Source organism: Schistocerca gregaria, chromosome 1 (genome assembly GCF_023897955.1).
Source record: "Schistocerca gregaria isolate iqSchGreg1 chromosome 1, iqSchGreg1.2, whole genome shotgun sequence".
Lineage (NCBI taxonomy): Eukaryota > Metazoa > Arthropoda > Insecta > Orthoptera > Acrididae > Schistocerca > Schistocerca gregaria.
This window is the reverse complement of record NC_064920.1, coordinates 949,132,218-949,148,648: the sequence shown is the minus strand read 5'-3', so window position 1 is coordinate 949,148,648 and position 16,431 is coordinate 949,132,218.

Genomic DNA, 16,431 nt, shown 5'->3' with positions numbered 1-16,431 from the left:
TTAAAAATAAAATCTAAATTTTACCACTTCTGTCTCCCCTAGATTTGATATTGACAGCAGTTTCATTCAGATCACAACTTTTGTAGCTGCCTGGCGTACAAGATTCATTATAGTTTTCACTAGTAAAATTCAGCTCATTGGTATCAAGTTATTGACACGTGTTCGCAGTCGTTCAGATATGTCGGATGGAACCTGGGTCTTTTGTCAAAGCTGTATTTGCTTTCTCCAAGCTAAAGACTGTTTAATAGACTTTTAACATTCTAAAATGTGTCAGACATGGTAATCTGATTTCGCATGTAGAAAAAAAAAATCAGCAGCAAATACTAATTTTTCTAAATTTATATGCCATTTTCCAGTTGCAGATACCAATAAAATACTTTTAATTAAGCCGCTAAGCACATAAATTTCGTTGTTGTTGCTGTTGTTTTTGTGGTGTTTTTTTATGTCGTGCGTTGTGCCCAAGTGTACTTGCCATTGGCGGTTTCTACTTGTTTTATATTGTAAGGAAGGATAATAAGTTATTTCACAACCTTTATTGACACTTTCAGAAGGACTTGGGCTCTCTGATGGGTCGTCGCTTCGTCTGTATTTTTGTCCTTTATTTTTGTTAGACTTTTGTATTTGTTATACTATTTGTGGGTATCGAGGCCTTGTCTATTTGTTTTTCTTCATTGAGGTTCTTGTCTAGTTTGTTAATTATCGTCATCGGCTGTAATGTCTTGTTAGGGAGAATTTTATTAGTTTTATCTTTTATTTTTGGCGCTCTATATCTGGGCCTGGGTTGTGTGTCGACTGTAGCAACATTTTAAGTTGGGGAGTTCTGTCTCTGATTAAGTCAGTTTTCTCGAAGATCTTTCTGGCGTGGTCTTCGTCGCACTTTTCGTTCAATTCTTGGTCCATCTCTGTAATTTTTGTCCAGGGAGATACTGCGAGGGGCGATCTCAGGCAGGTGTTCCTAGGAGTTGAAGTTGTTTTATGTTCGTTGCGCAGGCCGTGCACATGCTGCCCCTGCATATAGGATCGTCGGTTGCACTGTTGATATGCATTGGTGCATCTTGAATTTCGTATTTAATTCTTTACTTTTGAAGAAGGATATGAGTGCGTTCATCTGTTTTCAGCTTTTCTCTTCAGTCCAGTTGTGTTGTCTCTAAATGTTAACGCTTCATCCAAATGTATTTCTAAATGTTTCGTTTTTTTTCCGTCCACTAGATGTTCTGTCCTGCTATTTGTAGTTGTGTTTTTAGTATTGGTTCCAGTGTTTTAGCAAAGAATACTGCTGCGGATTTTGTTGCGTTGTATGAAATTAAGCCATCCGATGAGGCCGTGCGGTTCTAGGCGCTTCAGTCTGGAACAGCGTGACCGCTATGGTCGCAGGTTCGAATCTTGCCTCGGGCATGGATGTGTGTGATGTGCTTAGGTTAGTTAGGTTTAAGTAGTTCTAAGTTCTAGGGGACTGATGACCACAGATGTTAAGTCCCATTGTGCTCAGTGCCATTTGAACCATTTTTTTGTATTAAATTTTATTATGCTGTGCCCATATTTCCATAACATCAATTTGTCTCTCGGCTCTATCTATTGTTGTGTCGATGCTGCTGCCGGATGTTAAGAAGGCCGCGTCGTCGGCATGTAGACTGATTGAATACTATTGGCAAGATTACACAACATTGTGGTATTCCTGCTTCTGGTGTCTTGGTTGGTGATCTTTTGCTTAGTACTGCACCGAATAATTGTGTGTTTTGTAAAAAGCTGTCTGTTATTTTAACGCAGTGGCGTGATATGTGAGATGTTTGATAAAGTGTAACTATGAAATTTTATTTCCCAACTCTGTCGTATGCTTTGGCGAAGTCTAAAATATCGCTCCTGTTGACTTGCTGAGATTGAAGTTATTCTGAATGTACTCTGTAATTCTAATTAGTACCCGTTCTGGGGGTAATTTAGATGTGAAGCCGAATGTCTGTAGGAGCATTATATTTTCTTCTGTTAAGCAGAGTTTTAATCTTGTCAATGTGAATATTGGTTTGATGTAGTTCTCCATGTCACTCTATCCTTTGCAAGACTCTTCATCTCCGAACAGCTGCTGCAAATTATATCCTTCTGTATCTGCTTACTGTATTCATTTCCCCCCTGTTCCACTCGCAAATAGAGCGAGGGAGAAACGACTGTCTGTACGTCTCCTTATGAACCAAAATTTCTCGTATCTTATCTTTGTGGTCCTTAAGTGCTATGTATGTTGGCGGCAGTAGAATCGTTCGCCAGTCAGCATCAAGTGCCGGTTTTCCAAATTTTCTAAATTTTCTAATTTTTTTTGTCCCCATTGTCCCCATATCATTCAGTATCTCCTCATTAGTTACGGTACGTAATCTACCCAACTAATTTTCAGCATACTTCTATAACACCACATTTCAATCAGAGACCTCATTGCTCGATTTCTCCTTTTCTATGAAAATCCAAACCCTCGCGAAAGTCTGCGCACCCAAGAGGAGATCACAAAATTTCACTGGATTTTTCTTCCTCATCCACCCTACAGTGCCGATCTCATACCTTTCGACCTCCATATGTTTGGACCAACGCAGGATGGACTCTGCGGGAAGCAGTACGTGGATATTGGAGAGGTTACTGACGCAGCTGGACGTTAGCTCCGTCGTCGACCAGTAGAGTGGTACAATGCGGGTATACAGGTCCTCTCAGTAAGGAGGCGTCAGGTCTTCGCGTTGAACGGAGAGTATGTTGAAAAGTAGAGTTTTGTAACAAAAAGAGTAGGGAATAATATGGTGTGTTGGAATCCTGAATAAAAACAACTAGCTTTCAGAAAAAAAAATGCGTTGCAACAGTTACTGAATGCGCTTCGCGGTGTCAGATCACAGGATAAAATATTAGACACTTTTTTTTAAGAAACCTCTGTCTTCTTTGGACTGCAGTACATGATGTAAGACTGATACATAGTGGTCTTGTGATCTTCCACTATTGTCGTGACAGGTAGCAGTGATGTGGCGTGCATATGCCAATCGCTTTTTGGAAATCAGTGCTAAAAAATGAATCGACATGGAGACGCGACAAAACGTCAGAAATGAGCTATCGTGTTGCAGCGTTCCCATGATCACATTATAAATGAAATTGTCCGTTTTGTTGATATACGAAGGCGGAGTGTCCAGTGTGACTAGAAGGAAAGGTGAACCACCCACAGACATGTAAGACGACGTGAAAACAGTGCTCGTAAAAATATCCTAACCGACGGGGGCCAGAGAAGAGTCACACATTACCAATGATATTCGGTTTCAGAGGCGACAAGAGGTGCTGCTGCCAATGAATGTAAGCACACCTCAACCAGTTCCCGAGTGGGCATTGGTAATTGAACTGCATGTAATGGACAGTAGGTTACCTCTCAAAAACAGGTTGCTCGCAGCGACATATAAAGCTGCATGTCTAAAATGAGCAAACAACACATTGGACATTAGTTGGTTGGGAGCGTGTAGTGTGGGCAGTCGAGTCTAAGTTTTTTGACTCTTTTCAAATGGTGCAAGGTGTCGAGCGAAGCTACGGCTCAATACGGTGTTACCACGCAGTGTGTAGACGGTGTAGTTTAGACCGCTGGTGGTTCTGTGATATTTTAGGAGTGTTTTCTTATCATTCATTCAGGTTATCATGAATATGTCCTCCCCCGGTAGCTGAGTGGTCAGCGCGACAGAATTCCAATCCTAAGGGCCCCGGTTCGATTCCCGGCTTGATCGGAAAATGGGTGTTGTCTTGTTCTAATCATCTCCATTTCATCCCCATCGACGCGCAAGTCGCCAAAGTGGCGTCAAATCGAAAGGCTTGCACCCGGCGAACGGTCTACCCGACAGAAGGCCCTAGTCACTCGACTTCATGAATATGAGCAAAGATGTTTATTTCAATGCTCTCGGTGACCATGTGCTGCCCTTCCTTCTACATCTTCATACTGAGGATGCCGCGGACATTACTGTCTTCCAACATGCCAGGATCATCCCATAAGTCACGGCAGCTATGATATAACTTACGATATGCAACAGCATGGGAATTCCACGAGTGCTTCGGATCGATGAGGCAGTCGGCATCTGAATGCCAACATACAGTAGGGTTCAGGTACAGGAGGTCGCGGAGAAAAGGTGAAATGAAACACAAGCATTGGAACTCTGTGTAAATTTACTGCGAACGAGTACAAATGGAACAAAAATGAATCAAAATCAACCACTGAGCTTCAAAATAGTCTCCCCTGTGTATCCAGACGGCGTTGCCAACGATGATATAGCACGGAATGCCTTAGCATTGCCACCAATGTGCGCCACCTGTCGCCGAAATGCTGTCAGGATATTCGCACTGTTTGAGAAGCGCCTCCCACGTAATGGTCTCTTCAGTTCTGGAATGAATCTGAATTCGCATGGATTGGGGTCTGGTGAGTAGGGTGGGTGTGGAAGGATTTGCTACCCCAACACATTACACATTACTTGACGACGTCTGCTGGGTGGAATTTAGCGTTTTCATGCAGTATAATTGCATTATCCAGCAGTAGAGAAAGTTTTCATCATCTTCTGCTAGCGAGAAAAACAATTTCCGCGTATGCTCCCTTTTCCACTCTACTTACATCCATCTTGTAGCACTGACAATCTCATATTCAGTGTTTCAGATGTTGGTACAGAGCCATCCTTAATGAGGTAGAAAGCTGTCGGCTATTTCAACTTGTACAGTAAACAAACGGCAGATATAAAGTTCAAGGGGCGTGAAAGGGAAGCAGTGGTTGAGAAGGGAGTGAGACAGTGTTGTACCCTACGGCTAATGTCATTCAATCTGTACATTGAGCACGCTGTGAAGGAAAGAAAAGAAACATTTGGAGGAGGAATTAAATTTCAGGGAGAATAAATAAAAATTTTGCCAGTGACATTGTAATTCTGTCAGAGACAGTAAAGGACTTGGGACAGAGTTGAACGAAATGGATTTGTCTGCATAGGAGGATATAAGATAGACATCAAGAAACGGAAAACAAGAATAATAGAATGTAGCCGAATGAAATGAGATAATGCTGAGGGAATTAGGTCAGAAAACGAGACACGTAAAGTTGTAGGTGAGACTTGTTATCTGGGTAGCAGAATAACTGATAGTGGCAGCAGCTCAGTTACGGACTGAAGCGCCTAGAACCGGTCGGCCACAGCGGCCGGCAGACGAGAAGAGAAGGGAAGCTTTTGAAATGTGGTGCTATACAAGAATTCTGAAAATGTCCCACAACATATTCCGCATTTTATCAACCGCCCCTCGTATTTCACTTTTGTGATGTAATTTGCGTGTTTTCAATTAATTAATTTTTCATGATTTTGTACTAACGTAACGAGGTTGTCTTCGTCTCATGAAGAACTGTTTGTTTTTGTGCTTCATTAAAATTTATTTTACACAGTGTACATTGGTGCTTGTTATACTTTTCGATCCAAGTGGCAGCAGAGCGACCCGGCTGATGGCGTAATGTGGGTGGTGTGCTGGCGAGTGACTCTCTTTGAGAAACTAGGTGTGAATAGTGACAGAGGTAAGACCCGGTACTTACCACTTTGCTCACCTTGACTGTAGTTGCAGCGCAGCTTGAGACAGGAAGGATTAGTTAATTTCATAATGGACGGAAGTCAGGGGGTGAAGGGGAAAACTGTAGAGGGAGATCAATGAGCGACTCAGCGAGCAAGATTAAATGCATATAGTGTAGTAGTAGTTATACATCGGTAGAAAAAGATGCACAGGGTAGACTAGCACAGAGATCTGTATCAAACCACACTTCGGGTGAGTACCACAGTAGCAACAATGTATACTTAACAATTAAGTGACGAACAGTAACAAAGGTTTTTGTACATAAGTTATTTATAAGAATATATTTACCTGAGAGAATTGAATTCTGAAGTTCTTGTCATATGACAATTGTAAAACTTATTGCCTCCTTTTGCTGACAGAGAACAGTGAGCCACCATACTTGAAAGTGGAACATATAAGTAATTTTAACTCCTATAAAATGGAAATTTGTTAATACCACCCATCAAAGTAACATGAAACGTAGGTTTAAGAATTTGGTCATTAGGTCTGTCATGTAGACAAGAATAAATAGTATCCATTTTGTAACTGTAAAACGAATTATATTGATTCCGATATTTGTGGAAAACTTAACTAAAGTAGCAACAGAAGAAGAATTGCTGCAAATGTTAATAATGTTAGTAGTAACACTATTATTTTCTAGGCGTGCATACTAAAAACATTAAATTCACTACATGTACGAATTATATTGCTTTCCGTATTAATGAAAAAAGTAACTGAAGTAGCAACTGAAGAAGAATCGCTGCAAGTAGCAACAACGTAAGTAGTAATATTGTTCCTAGTATACGTCCAGCCCGAAAACACTAAATTCGCCATGTTGTATATTCTGCGAAGAGACTTTGTGCTAGGTACTACATTAATTCAAGGACTTTGATCCTCTTACCCCTTTGTAGACGATAAGAAATATTGTCTTCTGCGGATATTATGCTATATTACCCGATAATTTCTTACTTGAATGTGAATGCATGCTTCTGTGCACAGCTGAAGGTTCTTGTTACCTTGCGTTTCATGGAAGCATTACAGCTTTCCTCGTCGCGTAAAACGCCAGACAAGGGCCGTAAGTACCTTATACCGAGAAATATAATGCCATTGGAAACTAGAGAGAGTTTCATTCCATGACCTGTCATATTTCCGAAATAAGGCCTCGGCTAACGTGAACTGTAGAAGAAACTATTACTGTGTTAATTCCTCTTTGCATTAAAGATGGCCCTATGTCTAATTCAGCACCTACCAATTCAAGAGTTGAATTAAAATTCCTGCTGAAAGGATGTCAATGATAATATTCTCTGACAACACTGCTATTCTCAGTGAAAGTGAAGACGAATTACAGGATCTGCTGAATGGAATGAACAGTCTAACGAATACAGAAAAAGACTGGGAGCAAATCGAATAAAGACGAAAGTAGTGAGAAGCAAAAGAAACGAGAACAGCGAGGAACTTGACGTCAGGATTGGTGATAGCGAAGTAAGTAAAGTTAAGGAATTCCGCTGTCAAGGGAAAAAAGTAACCATTGGCATACGGAGCAAGGAGAATATAAAGATGAGACCAGCATTCCTGACCAAGAGAATTTCACTACTACCAAACATAGGCCTTAATTTGAGGAAAAAGTTTCCGAGAATGTAATTTGGAGCACAGCATTATATGGTAGTGAAACCGAAACAGAAGAGAATTAAAGCATTTGAGATGTGGTACAACAGAAGAACGATGAAAATTTTATGGACTGCTGAGGTTAGGACTGAGAAAGTTCTCTGAAGTATTGTAGAGGAATGGAATATATGGAAAACATTGAAAAGAAGGAAGGACTGGATGGTAGCACATCTGTTATGACATCACGGAATAACTTCCATGGTACCGGAGAGAGGAATAGAGGGTAAAAACTGTAGAGGTAAAGAGAGATTGGAATACATGCAGCCAATAATTGAGACTGAAAGCTATAAGTGCTACTCCGAGATGCAGAGATGGCACAGGAGAGGAATTTACGGTGAGCCGCTCCTGAAAAAAAGCTTCTATTATAGTCCTGGTGCCATGGAAACAGCTTACAAATATTTCTACTGTAAGTTCAATTTACAGACAGTAATTGGGTTCAGATGGTTTAAACTGCCGGAATTAATTTCACTGGAACCTTCTGGTTGATAACAGACATGTTATATTATTTTGGAGATTAAAATATCAAAATGATTAGAAACTTGGCTACACTGAATAACTTAGTTTCTCCGCAGACATCATTGTACAGTTCAAAGACGTATTGCTTCATTTGATAAGCGTTTCTACACTGTTCCTGTTTGTTTTATTTTCTTTGTTTGTAGAATAGTAATTAAGATGAGACTGTTTTCTGTGTAATTATTTAACACTCAAACTATGAAGCACATGGCGGAAAATTTGAAATGTGGGTGTACTTCTTTCTATGTCTTGGTGCCTTCGCTAATTTTTACACCAGTATGCTTGAAAATTTACGCACATGTTCATCATTCTTATACCCTCTCGTTGGATCGAAGCTGACGAAAACTTATTTCATCGGTTTTAAAGACATTGTACAATTATCTTCCACACGTGCTTTGAGAGAATTGAATTCTTTGTGTAACCAACTTGGTATTAGAGGGTAGACCTAGAGAGAGTAAATTTGAGGGTAGACACAGTGACTACGAAAAGGTTATTTATATTCTTCAGTCGCCATTTGTTAAGTGACTACCAATAACACGTTTGTGAGTATTACGTTCAAATGGCTCTGAGCACAATGAGACTTAACATCTGAGGTCATCAGTTCCTTAGAACGTAGAACTATTTCAGCCTAACTAAACTAAGGACAACACACACATCCATGGCCGGGGCAGGATTCGAACCTACGACCGTACCGGTCGCACGGTTCAAGACAAGCACCTAGAACCGCTCGGCCACACTTGCCGGCTGAGTATTACGTGACATAAAGTTATTTACTTGTGGCAGCAGGCCTATGTAGGCAATTTCATATTTTTCTCTTGTAGCTTCTCTGCAAGAAACGTTTCATTGATTTGCCTGCAGAAATTAGTTTCAAGTTGTGGAAGATGTGGAGGATTTTGTATAGGTACTCTTGAGATTGTTATATGAAAATTATGTGATAGTTTCACCTGTAGTACTCACACGTTTCCAGACATCAAATGAGCTGAATTTTTGGGATTTGTCTTCAACAGTACTGTGTTGTTTATTGTAGTGTAAATGTTATTATCGCTTCTATGGGTCAAAATCTACCTCACTGTTTCTTCTTGTAGTGCCACAGTGGAGTCAGACACAGAAAGGACAGAGGTGCTTCCTGTATAATTCTTTCCTTATTTCGTGGATATTCTCTAAAGATAGAATGGACACTTGATACTGGAATGTGAGTAGTAATACCATAAAATGTAGATGTAATCAGAGATAGAACATTTTGAGAAACAATTCCCCTGCCCGTGGTCACATGTGGCCCTTTGATTCATTGAAGTATGTATACTGTTTCAGATGTTTTGAGGTTGCTACATAATTTAGGATTAATGAAATGTAGTAATTTTGGGTTTTGTTTTGAATTTATGAGACATTGTGGGCATAGAAGAAAATTTGATGATCGGTTCTATGCATCTTAGTATTGGGGCAGAGAGAGTTGTACATGACTCTGCATAGTTGCCAGATGTATCCAAGATGGTGGCGATGACATCATCCAAGATGGCGGTCTGTAGATTTGGCAATTGTACATGATGTCATCCAAGACGGCGGCTGTGACACCATCTGATGACATCATCCAAAATGGTGGCTTTTGGCAGAAAGTTTGAATTTTGGCAGGGAGATAGGACATTTGGGCTACCTTCATCAACCTAACCCTCTCCCCCAGAAAATGGGGGAAGTTCAAATTCCATGAGGATAATGCATCCTATACTAACGTAAAAAAAATGGCGAGAAAGAAAGGGAACATGGGGTACCTCCACTAACCCAAGTCATCCGACTACCACCGCTTCCTAGGGATTGGTGCAAAGTTTGAATTTTGTTGGTAAAGAGGGGTCACTTGGGGTATCTCTACTAACCTAAGAAAAGGGAAGGGAAGAAACTGCACTTAGGCTACCTCCACTAACCTAAGTCATTCCATCTCCACTTCTTTCTAGTGGTTGGCGGCAAAAGGACTTCGCCTGTGCTGCACATAACTCTTTATTATTTTGAATGCACCAGTCTTCATTTACACAATTAGAGGCAATTCACCAGCATCCAGTGTGTTCACCATGAGGTCCAGACTCTTACTGACCTAGTACACCACCAGAGGGCACTGTCATATGTTCCGTGACGTAATCCAAGGTGATGGCCATGACGTCAGCTGATGAAGCAATTACTGTTATCCAAGACGGCGGGAAACAGTGTTTTCGCCATGAGGTCTCGCCCTAGTACACAGTACTGCCACCAGAGAGCGCTGTCTTCTGTTCTGTGATGTAACCCAAGATGGTGGGGGTGAAATGGTGGGAAACAGTGTGGTCCGCCACGAGGTATGGACCTGGTACACAATAGTGTCACCAGAGGGCGCTGTTGTCCATTCCGTGACATAATCCAAGATGACTGTCTGGAGGGGAAAATCACTCAGCCAGTGCTGGGCTGCTGGAGGGAGGAAGGAGTGTACTTTATATATTGTGGAACAATTTATTTAGGGATGGATTTGAGATAGCATACTTATCACACTGATACAAAACACATACTCTGACATGCTTTGTGTCACGCCACACAGCCTGAAGACCTGTAAACTATGCCTAAATAACACTCTGCAGACACTCAAACAACTCCTAAATTTCCGAAATAATTACAGTACAGACATGTAAACTCCTCCAAAATAATGCATTACACTGACGAGCAGACACGAAATCAACTCGTAAACTGTCCAAATAATACATAGCACAGCCTACAGACCTGCTCACAAACTAATGCAAGAGACATGCCAACAATGTGCACACACACTGCCTGCCGGCCCCTGTCAACAGGACCGCACAGCACGGTACCGCACACGTTCCCAGAAGTCAAGATGCACCATTAGCTGTCAGCCCATGCACAGGTGTCTGCAATTCCTCTCAAAATATGTGCTGACCTAGGCACCATTGATGATGCGACCAGACGAGAGCGAAGACCTATTTGCAGAGCGCAGATGCTCCAAGGGTTCAAGTCAGTGCCGCACACAAGCCATCGTGAGCCATGACTCTCACTCCGCTACTGACGGCATGTGAAAGTTCTCCGAGTGTTATACTGTCACATGTCTATCTAAATAAGCGCCAAGTCATCCTCTGTTTCGCACGCACTTGTGTCTGCAGCTGCTCACTCTACCTGTGGTCCGGCGAACAGCTAATTGCCAAACGATGTACAGAAATCCATTCCAGAATAGCACAGGCTGCTTTCTCCCTAGCGATTCTAACAAGCAATCTGTGACGTGCGGCTGACGCAGCACTGTGCGTAGCTCCCTACCATCACAAGTGCATCAAAAATGGTCCAAATGGCTCTAAGCACTGTGGAACTCAACATCTGAGGTCGTCACTCGCATAGACTTAGAACTACTTAAACCTAACTAACCTAAGGACATCACACACATCCATGCCCAAGGTAGGAACCTGCGACTGTGGCAGCAGTGGGGTTCTGAACTGAAATACCTTAAACCTCTCGGCCAGGCGACCGGCGGAAGTGCATCTGGCAACGTTCTCAGTCTTATACGGAAGCCACATGGCTATCTAAAATGAGAACCAAGTGAAACTCTACCTAATTATATAGTGCCCCAGAAAGACCTAACATGCTCTTTTGTAGGAGGTTTCGTGATGTCTCGGCTTGTATGCACAGAAATTCTTGCCCTAACAGAACCTTTTTACGAAAATAGCGCAGAGTAAAGTCGAATGCATTCTTCCTCACGATCCTAACATGGCACCCTGTCCATCACATGGTACCCTTCATGCTAACAACATACACAACCGTTCTCACGGCTATGAAGAGACTCCAATATCCCAGCGCAACGGATCTCTTGTGAAGGATTTGCACATTATGATTGGCTCTTAATGAATTTACCCTCCGCATTACTGATGTCGCCAGTGTGGAAGCACCGTCTGCTTCTCTTTTTCTTTCTGCAGACGAGACTTTTAGCGGCAAAAAAATCTATTTTACACAGATCGTCATATTGCACTGCCAATTAAACCTTGCAATGTAGCCTACAGATCGTCAAATATGGAAAGACTCCTACTCAATTAGGCTGCTCTCCCAATGAGGACTGGAGCTTGAATATTAGAGCGTGAAATCGATCCCCAACCAAGTAATATATCACCACCTACCGTGTTGATGTAGTAAACGTACTATTCCTATCCTGCACAATACAAAAATGACCCAGTTACATCATTCGTACATATTCTGCGCAGACAGACAGCACTGTAGCTATACTTATGGCACTAGATATTTCCTTGTGAGGTCGGCATCGTGACATTGCTCTGGATATAATGTTTGGCGGATCCACACTCAAACACTAACTCCTGACTACTGTGGGTCCTGGGAGTCATCCGCAACACATGCATACACACAGATATACAGAAAACAGAGCAGATGCTCTCCAAATATGAAGGCTACAAGATACAACTGAGTACAGTGCTATACTATGCCTCCCGATCAGTGCATTTGGGCTAGGTATTGGCAGATGTACTACATTTTCAAGCAGTTTTAGAACACAGAACGGTTATGTCATGATTGCATGGATGGAACGGTCATAAAAAATAGGTAGAATTGCGAAAAATGATGGGGAAGAGGTATAAATTGACCGAATATACAACGAAATATTGGGATATTGAGGAAGTACTTGCGTATCTTCTGGTTCACGCAGGACAGTTTGTACATGGGGACAAGTACGTGGCAGCAATAGGAATCTAATAAAATGTCGACATGGAAACAAAGGGAATGAACGAAGCAGTCAATTTTTTCTCTGTCAAGGTAGCATTATACTGTAGGTCTATTGAGGTACCAGTGATACACGCGAGTTTACTTCTGTATTTGACGCTTTTCTGGAAGACAGAGAACTATCTCCCTCAAAACATACCTCATCTAACTTAAAGGATAACAGAGAGTGGACAGGGTGCTCGATTGAGGTGGAGCTGTATTGAGGTACGATTTAATGGTAGATTGGTGATACATTGTGGAGAGGGATAAGTTGCTACACGTCAATTTTCCCACTGTACAGTCAGGATGCACCAGTCATGTGTCCTTTGGTGGGAATGATTCAAGTTTCCAGCTAGCAGCAGGGTCTGCATGAATGGAGAGGGCTGTTGGGGTGTGGGAATGTAGATGACTTAACAGTGTGGTCCTCTGGACGACCGAATGGCGGACTAAAACGTAGTATGTGTTGGATACCTTTCGTGATCGCACGGGAAACTGAGGAGTGTTTGCGCTGGATCGCTATTCACTCCCATGTAAATTTTTCACTTCATTGTTTCTGCACATTTCACGGCTTTATTTAGTTGAAGGAACATGGAGTGTGGTGTGTGCATCTAGAAGGTGAAAGACATGTTTGCTAGTTTTCTAGGCATGAGAAACGCCTCAGTTGGCTTTGTAAACTTTTGGTGTAATTTGGAATCTGTTGCATCACCGACATCGGTATTCTGCAAGTGGAAATATCATTACCCTCTATTTGTTTCGAGTTCTCACACAAAGGTCTTCGCAGGAGGGATAAGCGCTAAGGTTTCAGGTTTGTAGAGAAATAATTTCCAGTCCATCTCTTCGGAATTATGTTGTGTGAGTGATTGAGAGACTACTGCTGTGTGCTTGATATCGAGAAGTATCGCGAAAATGGTATAATATTATGGCAATCCATGTGAAAATACATTTGTTCTTGTAATCCCAGAGTCTGGAGATGGGTGAAGAAAACAAGCAAGCTATCAGGTCCAAACCAGAAACGGTTATGCGGTGCTGCTGATGGGAAGTGAGGCTGAATTTGTAGAACATTTCTGAGAGAGACTGCGGGCTTCTGAGGGTATTCTGGTAATTTGTCGGGTGTGGATGACCGCTGCCAGGGAAATACCTAGTACAGTGAGGCGTATATACGATGCTGTATGTCTTCGCAGTATATGTATGAATGAAATAAAAGGGATGACTTTGTATGGTGCAGTATAGTAATTGTATGTTTACAACATTCACACCGTACATACCGGCCGCGGTGGTCTCGCCGTTCTAGGCACGCAGTCCGGAACCGTGCGACTGCTACGGTCTCAGGTTCGAATCCTGCCTCGGGCATGGATGTGTGTGATCTCCTTAGGTTAGTTAGGTTCAAGTAGTTCTAAGTTCTAGGGGACTGATGACCACAGCAGTTGAGTCCCATAGTGCTCAGAGCCATTTGAACCATTTTGAACCACACCATACATAGTGATATATTGCTGGATTGGAGATCGCTCTAATATTCAAGCTCCTGTCCTCAGTTGGAGAGCAGTGTATTTGAGTAGGAGACTTTCCATATTTGACGATATCTAGGGGCACTTTGCAAGGTTTAATTGTCGGTACAATATGGCGATCTGTGTACAATAGTTTTTTTTTCCTGCTGAAAGTCTCGTCTGCAGAAAGAAAGAAAAGGCACACAGTGCTTCGATACCGGCGGCATCAGTAATTCGGCAGGTAAGTTCGATAAGAGTCAATCATAATTCTCGATTCATTCACAAGACATTGTTTTGTGCTGGGATATAGGAGACTCTACATAGCGGTGGGAATGTTTTTATGTGTTGAAAGCAGGAAGAGTAACTTGTGATGGATCGGGTACCAGATTAGGACCGCTAGGAACACTGCATTCGATGTTATGGTGCGCTATTTTCGTAAACAGGTTCTGTTAGACCAAGAATTTCCGTCCATGCAAGCTGAGACATCAAGAAAGTGGGCATTAATTATTACTGGGACACTATACAATTTCCCCCCCCCCCCCCCCCCCGCATGAACCATGGACCTTGCCGTTGGTGGGGAGGCTTGCGTGCCTCAGCGATACAGATGGCCGTACCGTAGGTGCAACCACAACGGAGGGGTATCTGTTGAGAGGCCAGACAAACGTGTGGTTCCTGAAGAGGGGCAGCAGCCTTTTCAGTAGTTGCAGGGGCAACAGTCTGGATGATTGACTGATCTGGCCTTGCAACATTAACCAAAACGGCCTTGCTGTGCTGGTACTGCGAACGGCTGAAGGCAAGGGGAAACTACAGCCGTAATTTTTCCCGAGGACATGCAGCTTTACTGTATGATTAAATGATGATGGCATCCTCTTGGGTAAAATATTCCGGAGGTAAAATAGTCCCCCATTCGGATCTCCGGGCGGGGACTACTCAGGAGGATGTCGTTATCAGGAGAAAGAAAACACGCGTTCTACGGATCGGAGCGTGGAATGTCAGATCCCTTAATCGGGCAGGTAGGTTAGAAAATTTAAAAAGGGAAATGGATAGGTTAAAGTTAGATATAGTGGGAATTAGTGAAGTTCGGTGGCAGGAGGAACAAGACTTCTGGTCAGGTGACTACAGGGTTATAAACACAAAATCAAATAGGGGTAATGCAGGAGTAGGTTTAATCGTGAATAGGAAAATAGGAATGCGGGTAAGCTACTACAAACAGCATAGTGAACGCATTATTGTGGCCAAGATAGATACGAAGCCCACACCTACTACAGTAGTACAAGTTTATATGCCAACTAGCTCTGCAGATGATGAAGAAATTGAAGAAATGTACGATGAAATAAAAGAAATTATTCAGATAGTGAAGGGAGACGAAAATTTAATAGTAATGGGTGACTGGAATTCGAGTGTAGGAAAAGGAAGAGAAGGAAACATAGTAGGTGAATATGGATTGGGGCTAAGAAATGAAAGAGGAAGCCGCCTAGTAGAATTTTGCACAGAGCACAACTTAATCATAGCTAACACTTGGTTTAAGAATCATGAAAGAAGGTTGTATACGTGGAAGAACCCTGGAGATACTAAAAGGTATCAGATAGATTATATAATGGTAAGACAGAGATTTAGGAACCAGGTTTTAAGTTGTAAGACATTTCCAGGGGCAGATGTGGACTCTGACCACAATCTATTGGTTATGACCTGTAGATTAAAACTGAAGAAACTGCAAAAATGTGGGAAATTAAGGAGATGGGACCTGGATAAACTGAAAGAACCAGAGGTTGTACAGAGTTTCAGGGAGAGCATAAGGGAACAATTGACAGGAATAAGGGAAAGAAATACAGTAGAAGAAGAATGGGTAGCTTTGAGGGATGTAGTAGTGAAGGCAGCAGAGGATAAAGTAGGTACAAAGACGAGGGCTGTTAGAAATCCTTGGGTAACAGAAGAAATATTGAATTTAATTGATGAAAGGAGAAAATATAAAAATGCAGTAAATGAAGCAGGCAAAAAGGAATACAAACGTCTCAAAAATGAGATCGACAGGAAGTGTAAAATGGCTAAACAGGGATGGCTAGAGGACAAATGTAAGGAAGTAGAAGCTTATCTCACTAGGGGTAAGATAGATACTGCCTACAGGAAAATTAAAGAGACCTTTGGAGAGAAGAGAACCAAGTGTATGAATATCAAGAGCTCAGATGGCAGCCCAGTTCTAAGCAAAGAAGGGAAGGCAGAAAGGTGGAAGGAGTATATAGAAGGTTTATACAAGGGCAATGTACTTGAGGACAATATTATGGAAATGGAAGAGGATGTAGATGAAGACGAAATGGGAGATACGATACTGCGTGAAGAGTTTGACAGAGCACTGAAAGACCTGAGTCGAAACAAGGCCCCCGGAGTAGACAACATTCCATTAGAACTACTGACGGCCTTGGACAACCAGTCCTGAGAAAACTCTACCAGCTGGTGAGCAAGATGTATGAGACAGGCGAAATACCCTCAG